Source organism: Choristoneura fumiferana, chromosome 15 (genome assembly GCF_025370935.1).
Source record: "Choristoneura fumiferana chromosome 15, NRCan_CFum_1, whole genome shotgun sequence".
Lineage (NCBI taxonomy): Eukaryota > Metazoa > Arthropoda > Insecta > Lepidoptera > Tortricidae > Choristoneura > Choristoneura fumiferana.
In genome coordinates, this window is record NC_133486.1 from 13,028,623 (window position 1) to 13,038,920 (window position 10,298).

Below are 10,298 nucleotides of genomic sequence, written 5' to 3' on the forward strand. Positions count from 1 at the left end.
CAGCGCAATAACGAAAGTTTTCACTTTTTAACAGCTACTTTTGAAACTACCAGCGCAATAACGAAATGAGTTGAAACAGTTTTAACTCTTTACCTGATTGCGATGCCATTTCTGCAGAGCCAATAGCTAGCTAGAAAGTTTACACTTATTATCAGCTACTTTTGAAACTACCAGCGCAATAACGAAATGAGTTGAAACAGTTTTAATTCTTTAACTTTCTATATAGGTACTGTCGTCGACACGACAGCTTCGGGATCTCGTTTATCAAATGAAACGCAGGTCGCTGTTAGTGGACTATATTATCGCAGCAAAAATCGCAGCAGCAGATCGAACTGACCCACAGAGTACATTTTTATAAATGGCATCGTCGACGACAATGGAACACTGTATCCTCCGTCCAATAAAGTATATTCTGTGATCGCTGAAAACATGGCATTACGCAACTCACACATTTCTGCCCGCCACGTGTATACTATTCTGAATGAAAACAGGAATGGCTTCAGAGAAATAGTTTGCAAACACTATGGCTGTACGTTACCCGCTGATATGTGTAAGGATACAGCTCTCGAAACTAGTAGTGGCTACACATCAAAAAACATACGTTTAATTTTGTCATCTAAAAACTGGTTGGAAATGGGACCAAAAAAAAAAAATATCTAGCGGACGTATATACTGGAAATTTAAGGAAGGCTGGACAGACATTTTGGCCGAACGTTTGTGCCAGCAACAGAGAGGCGTGGATTGCGTATTTGCGTTCAAAAATAATATTGTCACGCCGTCACCCACAGCTCGATATTACGCGCTGTTTACTGGTGTACGTTGTATTTAGATGTCACATTCAAAATATCAAAACCACAAAGCACATTGGTAAAAAGAAACGTCAGTTAAGGGGACAACGACGTGTCAAGACTTGTCAGAAATTGATAGACGGAAAAAAACATGCTGTTACTTTCCGGAGAGAAGAGGCTAGACGCTTGAAAAAATTTGGTGGAACGCTAATTTGCAGGTTCTATACACAGCATCTCTCTATTAAAATTTAATTGCATCTATTGGACCACAGAACAGCAGCAATTATATATTGCCAGAAGTAAAAGAGACGATAATGCGGTTTTGTCTATAGACGCATCAGATGGCATTCATTCAAAAGCGGAGACACAAGGAGGATCCTCATGTATTTCTCTATCAGTGCATGTTGGTGGAAGGAAGTGTACACTCACGTCTAAAAATATGTATACAAAAACAAGGTTGCATAAATATGTAGTCATACATTGTATCAAAAATATTTATTTATTTATTTATCTATTACTGACACCAAAAAATTGTATTCATTAAACTTTTTCAGTATTATGTAATCACAAAATGCTTCAGAAAGTTGCATACTTAAATAAATTCCACCAAATACTTGGAAACGTCCAGAGTGGTCATTAATATCGACTAAGCCAAAGCGATCAAGTTGTTCGGGTCATCCACTGAGGACAGATCCACTGAAGCATCTATAATTTGCAATCTTTAATCATTGTAATTTTAATTATAGAAGACAGCTTCTGAATGAAGATGAAAGAATGGCGATCTTGCACTTGACAGTATAAGTATATGTAAGTAATAGATTTTAAAATGAAGTTCTTCCATGAAGCCAGTGACTTTCTTTTATAATATATAACCTATCTGAAGTTACAAATAGGTAGTGTTTTCTATCTTTAGTCTATACATCTTTATCTATTCACTTTAATGTGAAGTGTTGGAAGTGTGGACAAGTGCAAATGATGTCTCTTGTTGTCAATTCTTTATATTAATTGTGTTTTAAAAAAAATACAGCTATCGTAATCGATGATACCCAAGATATATCACGGAACCTTATCAAAACATGGAAAACAAAGATTTTTCAGCTGCCTCTGCCCAAATGTGTACTCGTATTACGAGATGTTTTCCTGGATGTACTTGAACACTTAACATTTATGTTAAACTTTGAAAAAGAAATGGTATTGTTTATTGGAATATGCACTAAGTGCTTTTATAATGCATTTTTGGACGATAATGAAATTTACGAACAAGAAGAACTTCAACCCATATTTTTATTTTGTAAATTATGTGCTAGTTCCTGCTTTATAGAATGTCGTCATACAACGAATTGTAATTGTGTCGAATATGTAACTAGCTTAGGTAAATATAATTATTTGAAATATCTATAATTTGTGATTTTTTGTTTGATTAATTCATTGATTTTATTTATTCAAGCGTAATTTTTGACCCCCGACGTAAAACATTCAATTTCTATGGCTGCAACCATCTATTGAATACCTTACATGCCCCCAGATACTACTGGAGCCAGTCATACTGTAAATTTATCAGATTTCCTGTCAATTTTCTCCTATACATATAGTGTTGTAGAGTTCGTTTCGGAGATTACAAAAACTGGGTGCTAGGAAACGAGTGACGTTGTTGTTGTAACGATATCAAATGTTTTTCGAATACTCTCAAGTATTCGACGATGTGAATGTCCTGGTATATTTCAGAATGGAAAGTACGAACTATTAGCTTACTTAGACTGATTGCAAGTTAATGACACTTTTGTATGTGACGAACTTTTTAGATACTGACTGCTGCTAACTTATATGACGCTGACTGTCCTATCGCATAATATAGCTGCCTTTGAAAACTCAACCGTCAGAGCAGGACAGAAAAAACGTACATAAAGTTTTAACAGATTTTCAAATTTTACTGGCAGCAAGAACAGTCACGTCACTTTTTATTTTAAACCTAATTTGAGTTTTAAAGCAAACGTCAAGAATTAGAATAATTGAATATAGATACCACTATTACTTCAAGTGCCACTCGAGATAGGTTACGGTGGAGAGGGGACGATTTATGTAAAATATCATATCAGGACGAAACGATGTATCGTTTAGATGATCACGCGAAACATCGAATTATATTTTTAAAAGATGAAGGATATACCGTCTCAGAAATCGCTGAATCGATGGGAATCACGGTACGAAATACTTTTTCATTAAGCTTTCAGTGATCTGCAAAATTGTCTTTATTCTATTAGTATTTCCTCACGTAGCAACTACACCTACGTTATATTTTTAACTACCTATCGTTTTAAAGTTGACTATTTTTTTGCAGAGGAGGACTGTTTATTTATGGTGCAACCGTTTCGAAGAAGAAGGACTGCTGAGAAACCACGTCTCTTTTGGGCGGCCAAGAAAAACGAGCTTTGAAACCGATGGCCATCTGGTGGAACGGGTAAGGAACGGAGGCTTCATAAGAGTTCCGGACTTAGCACAAGAGTATAACGTTTCGCCAGCAACAATACGAAGACGCCTGCACGACGCAGGGTTGCATCATAGGTGCCCAGCGAGAAAACCTTTTCTGACTCCGCGGCACAAGATACAAAGGGTAAACTGGGTGTGTATTGGAACGTAATTTAAAAAAAATAGTAATTCTCTTTTTATGTGTGTTGGCAACACCGTAGCTCTCTTGGCCTCCGACCTCTGACCTAGCCGGTCATATTAATATTAACATAATTAAGATTGTAACTAAATGATCTAAATAAACCACTGAAGACCATAATAATATTCTTTATTTAACAACAATACATGGCGCAGTCGGTAGGATCACAAAGATTACGAAGATTAAAGAAGATTCCCACACACGTGTCACGGCGAACCGGCGAAGACGAGGTATTTATTGAAGTACACCAATAATATTAATTATGGCAGATAAAGAGCCTCAAATAGAGTCCATAGCCTATGCAGGTGCCGTTCAATATACCTTGCCTCAAGGTTTGAACTTGGAAAATCTCGACAACTGCTGGCCTCAATGGCAGAGGTTTAAGCACTCGTTTCGCAACTTCATCACTGCGGCGGGTTTTGAAAAGTTGTCAGAGACAAGAAAAGGCGCTATATTAATAAACTGCATAGGTTACAAGGCACAAGAACTGTACTTTAATGTATTAAAAACCGATGACGACCAAGAAAAGGCGAAACTCGAAGATATAATTAAGATATTTGACAGTTACTTCAAGCCGAAACAAAACGAGGTAATTAACAGCTTCAACTTTTATAAAAGAAACCAGGAAGAAGACGAAACATTCGACTCATTCTACACGTGCATCAGAAAAATCGCGGAAAATTGCAACTTCGAAGAAATGAAGGACAGAATGCTACGTGACAGAATAGTGATTGGAGTCAGGGATAGGCGCACACAACAAAAACTATTAGAAATCAAGGATCTAAGCCTGGAGCGCGCAATGAGGGCTATCGCGAATGAATTCGCCACTAGAGGCGCTAGTGTAGCGTGAGGTTTCCGAATTGTCAAATCTCATAGTTTTTGAGTGAGCTACGCGGGTTTATTTCTAATTAGAATAATTTTGTGAATATTTTGTAATATTTGAAATTAATTATGGTAAATATGCGTTCCGGGGCAATGAATGTCTGTGTTTTGAGACAGTTTTGTCTTTCGGAAACCTTTGTCCTCCCTTTTTTCCGAACAAAACGGGGACTATGCAACACTGTGGCATGCTCGATATTTTTATGGTACGGTTTTAAGGTATATTAAATATGATTTTAATCTAAACTTTGTTTTCACGCCCGTAATAACAGACTTTGAAAGCCATACTTAAAAACCTCACGCAACAGTGCGCCATCTAGTGAGACAAAAAACGATAGCCCTCATTGAAGTCTGCAGATCGGCGGAGCTCTCCAAAGAACACATCAAGACACTGAACAGTCCGTCCAGGGAGGTGCTTGCAGTCCAGTCGCAGTCGCAGACCCAGTCCCAACACTCACACTCCAACAATAGTAATAAAGATAAGTATCATAGATTAAAAAAGCCGAATGTATTCAATAGTAATAATAATAACTTCCATAGTAAAAAATATAATAGCAAACATTACATGTGTCTGAAATGTAAAACCGAGCACGGGCCAAAAAATTGTCCGGCTTATGGTAAAACTTGTGGCAAATGCCAAAAGCTCAACCATTTTAGTGTTGGGTGCACTTATAATAAGAAGGTGCATAATATTAATAATAATGAGAGTGATTCAGACAATAATATTCATGATTTATGACTAATCTGCTCCATAGATCTCAGTAAAAATGAATGGACAGAGCTATTAAGAGTGAATAATAAAAGAGTGTTGTTTAAGTGTGACACAGGTGCGCAGATCAATGTGATCTCACAGCATGATCTCAATAAACTTGTCGATGATGAAAATAATATTAAAATGTCTGAGACAAAAACAATAATAGAGGTCTTTGGTGGTAGGCACTTAATGCCAATAGGAAAAGTAATATTAAAAGTCTATACTAAGAATGATGAGGACAGTTTTGAGTCCGAGTTCCTAGTAATAAAGGAGAAAGCTAAACCAATTTTAGGACTCAAGTCATTAATACAATTAAAACTTTTGAAAAACAATAATATTAATATAGTCAAAACTGATGCCTCAAATGACAAGGAATTAATTATTAATAAAAATGCTCAACTTTTTCAGGGTGTGGGTGAATTTAAAAACCCATTGGAGCGACGCGTTCAGCCAGGAGTGGAACCAGTAGTGAGACCCCCACGTCGAGTGCCTAACGCGCTGATGACTCGCCTTGCGGAGAAGCTGAAGTCTCTGGAGGATCAACAAGTAATTGCTAAGGTCGAACACCCAAAAAGTTTTGTGAGTAATCTTGTCATTATCGAAAAGAAAGATGGTTCATTAAGAATTTGTCTAGATCCCAAAGATTTAAATAAAGTGTTAATTAGAGAACACCATTTAATACCGACATTAGATGAGATAGTACCTAAATTAAGTAATAAAAAATATTTTTCAGTACTAGATCTGTCTGATGGATTTTATAATATTAAATTAACAGAAAAGTCTAGTGACTTGTGTACTTTTAATAGCCCTTATGGCTGCTATAAATTTTTAAGATGTCCTTTTGGAATTTCTGTAGCCCCCGAAGTGTTCCAAAGATACAGCGAAACAGCGTTTGGTGACATTCCCGGTGTGGTAGTTTATTGTGATGACCTTTTAATATGTGGAAATTCTCAGCAGGAACATGACGAAGTATTAAATAAAGTATTCGAACGTGCCAAAGAACATAATGTCAGATTTAATAAAAATAAATTTCAATATCGATTAACCGAAGTGAAATATTTTGGTCACATTTTTTCTGGACAGGGCATGCAAATTGATCCGGAAAGGGTTGATGCCATTAACAGTATTAAAAGTCCAACTAATAAGAAGGAATTACAGATATTCCTCGGTATGGTCAATTATTTAAGAAAATTTGTTCCAAATATGGCTACTATTGCATCGCCTCTCCACCTTTTATTAAAAAAGGATGTAACTTGGTTGTGGACCTCAGTACATGAAACAGTATTTAATAATATTAAAAAAATAATTACAGAGGCACCCATTTTACAAAATTTTAATACTAAATTACCTATTGTACTACAATGTGACGCTTCAAAAGATGGACTTGGCTGTTGTTTATTACAAAATGGCAAACCAGTCTGTTATGCTTCGAGAAGTCTGACTCCTTCTGAGCAAAGATTTTCTCAAATTGAAAAAGAATTATTAAGTGTTGTCTGGGCAACTAAAAAATTTCACTATTTTATTTATGGAAATAAGTGTCAAATATTAAATGATCACAAACCATTAGAGAGTTTATTAAAGAAACACATACATGATATACCGTCACCCAGACTACAAAGATTAAAATTAAAACTATTAAAGTATGACATAGAGTTCACCTATTTAAAAGGAAAATTAATGTATATTGCTGACTTTCTGTCTCGCTCTTTCATGAATGTTAGTGATACTGATGACACTTATATGTATGAAGTTATTCACTGTGTAGGTCTTGCTCGCTACTTACAGTGTACAGAGGAGCAGAAAAGTGAATTAATATTAAATACATCACAGGATGATGAGTTAGTAAAACTCATAGGCTTTACTATTAATGGTTGGCCTGACAATATTAAAGATGTTCCTGATGACTTACGGTTTTATTACAAATTAAGAGGTGACATCACAACCGATGAAGGTTTAGTATTTTTAAAATCCAGATTAATGATACCTAAGTCATTGAGATCATCTATCATGCATAAACTACATGAGGGTCATTTAGGCACAACAAAAATGAAGCAATTAGCTAGGAATATGTATTACTGGCCTAAAATGGATAACCATTTGGAAGAATTCATAAAAAAGTGTTTTGTATGTCAAACTTACCAAAATAATAATATTAAAGAGCCACTATTATCACATGAGGTACCAGATTTACCCTTTTCAAAACTGGGCATAGACATCATGGAATTTAAAAATAAAAATTACCTGGTAATTGTAGATTATTTTTCTAAATGGATAGATATGAAATAAATGCCTAATAAAAGTGCAACTTCAGTAATTAATTGTTTAATAGAGGTATTTTCAAACTTTGGAATACCAAGTCAAATAGTTTCGGACCATGTACCTTTTGACTCTAAAGAATGTAAGAAATTTGCTTCAGATTTTGGTTTTAAATTTACTTTTTCAAGTCCAAGGTATGCTCAATCTAATGGGATGTCTGAACGAGCCGTCCAGATTTGTAAGAAAATATTAACTAAATGCTGTGAAGATAAGACTGATTTTAGATTAGCGTTGTTACAGTATAGATCCTCACCTGTGTCTGGCACAAATTTTTCACCAGCTCAACTTTTAATGAATAGAAATTTAAAAACTAAATTATTAGTGTCTCACCAGTATTTAAAACCTAAAATTAATTTAAATGTTCAGCCAGAGTTTAATAAAATTGCAAACCGCAATGCCAAAAATTATAATAGAACAAGTAGATATAAAAAAAGAGTTCATTGCTGGGCAAAACATATGGTTTAAAAAAGACATGAATGATAAAACATGGCTTCAAGGTAAAATTATTAGTAGTAATGGATATAGAGCTTATGACTTAGTAGATAATAATAATGTGCTGTACACAAGAACCTCTTTCTATATCCGACCAGCATAACTTGATGATCCCCCAAGACGGGCTTGCTCTGTACTAGTCTCTACTTCACTAATGTTGGCTGAACGAGTAGCTGCAATGTAATTTAAGATGATGTTATAGTATGAGTGTATAACATTTTGCATTGTTTAGCTTTGCTTCTTAGGAGGGGAGGAAGAGTTTATAATAAGAAGTATAATGTGTTATTTTGTTTTAAGAAATATAAATTTTAGTTTTGTTTTAAAACTTTTGAGTTGTAAACTTACTCTAATAATAAGAAATAATAATTTTAATTTGTTTAACAGTTATAAAAACTTTTGAGTTGTAAACTTACTTTAATAATTTAAGAGGTTGGAATCCCCACTAATTTTAATTAAAAATTGTTTGTTTAAAGGGGATGATGTATTGGAACGTAATTTAAAAAAAATAGTAATTCTCTTTTTATGTGTGTTGGCAACACCGTAGCTCTCTTGGCCTCCGACCTCTGACCTAGCCGGTCATATTAATATTAACATAATTAAGATTGTAACTAAATGATCTAAATAAACCACTGAAGACCATAATAATATTCTTTATTTAACAACAATACAGGGTGAACCGTTACAAATATCATGATTTTTCCAAGGTGATATTCGTGGATGAAAGGACATTTGTCACCAGTCAGGATGGCAGAGTGTCACTATGGCGACCAAATAATACACGTTATATTGAACAAAACGTTCTCCCGAATCGTAACAGTGGGAGACTATCGTTAAATTTCTGGGGCTGGATGTCGGCAGCAGGTCCGGGGGAACTGGTAGAAGTTTCTACTAGATTAAACTCTGCTTCGTACATCGATATCTTGTCGGAGGTGCTCGTGCCGTCAGCCGCTGTGGTATATGGAGAAGAAACGCCCATAGAATTTGTGCAAGACGCCAGGAGCCTTTGCGTGAACTTGCCTTGCCACCGAAATCACCCGACCTCAATCCCATTGAGAACCTCTGGGCCATGATGGTACAGGAGTGGGACTCGTCACAAGTACGAGACCGAGAATCATTACGTCAACATGTGCATGAGTTATGGGATTCGTTTAGAGGGTCCTCACTGTGTACGAACCTTGTTAATTCGATGCCCGAGCGGCTAGAAACAGTAGATAATGCAGAAGGGGGGTACACAAGGTTTTAACTTTAAGCTTCATTTTAAAAATAAGGTTATATCAACGCCATTACCAAAGTGTGGCAAAAATGGATACAGTGTCAAAATTATACTATACAATGGAACCAAACCCATTTTAGAGAAAAGAAAACAATTGTCCCTTAACTTCTTGTCCGTGTTTGGTAAGGATCTCTAGAAACACGTTTGATCGTTATTTAAAAATCAAAATATTTTTTATTAGCCGTATCAGGGTTGATCCCAAAGGAAACATTGTTCCATTGAGCATGATTTATTTGATTTAACCTCCAATATTTTACATTGCATTCATTTATTGGTGGCTGTTTATGAAACTCATAAGTATTATTATTTATATTAGTTACTAAAATTAAAACTACTATTTTGTAACTAAAATTAAAACTACTATTTTGTAACTGAAAGAGAGAAGAAATGTTTTGTTTGTCAAGCATAATAAAGTAAATAGCACTTATAATTTTGCATTTTTTCTCATTACGTTTTCTTAGGGCAATTCGAAATAAAGAAAAAGTTTTAGTAGTTATGTAATTTTAACCCTTTACCAGGCCGCGAAGAACCAGCGTGTCTTAACACGTTCTTTATATACTGTTGCGACCATCTTGAACGCCTTGTAAAAACTGTATTTACAAAAGTTGGAGACGTTCCTTTAAACCAGAAATAAAAATGTGGGATACAGTTTTCCCATCGCCTGTCTAAGTAATCAACTGTCATACTCTATTTTGAGTTATTACATTCCTAGCCAGGCGAAGGGATATATTCTTCCCACATCTTATATCGGTTACCGTCGTCAGGTTTTAGCTCCTAATGTCCTACAAAATATTACCACCAGACTCGTGGTCCCACTGCGATGTCCCACTGATGGGACGAAACTTTTTCGTGGTCCCACCAAACTCACACTTGACCGTTTTGTTACGTCAAATTGAACGAACGCCATATGGTAAGTACTACTAATATAATAATTTTGCTGTAATAAAGGTAGGTTAGGTTAGGTTAGTTAGGTATCTTCCTATGCCCGTAGGACAAACTACACAGGAATAGGATGACGACGTCCTTGGCAAAAAATGGAATTAATTTTAATCGCCATTTAATGATTACTATTATATCTAGTTTACTTATTATTTTATCTAGTTTCAAGAAAGTAGCGACTATTACATACCA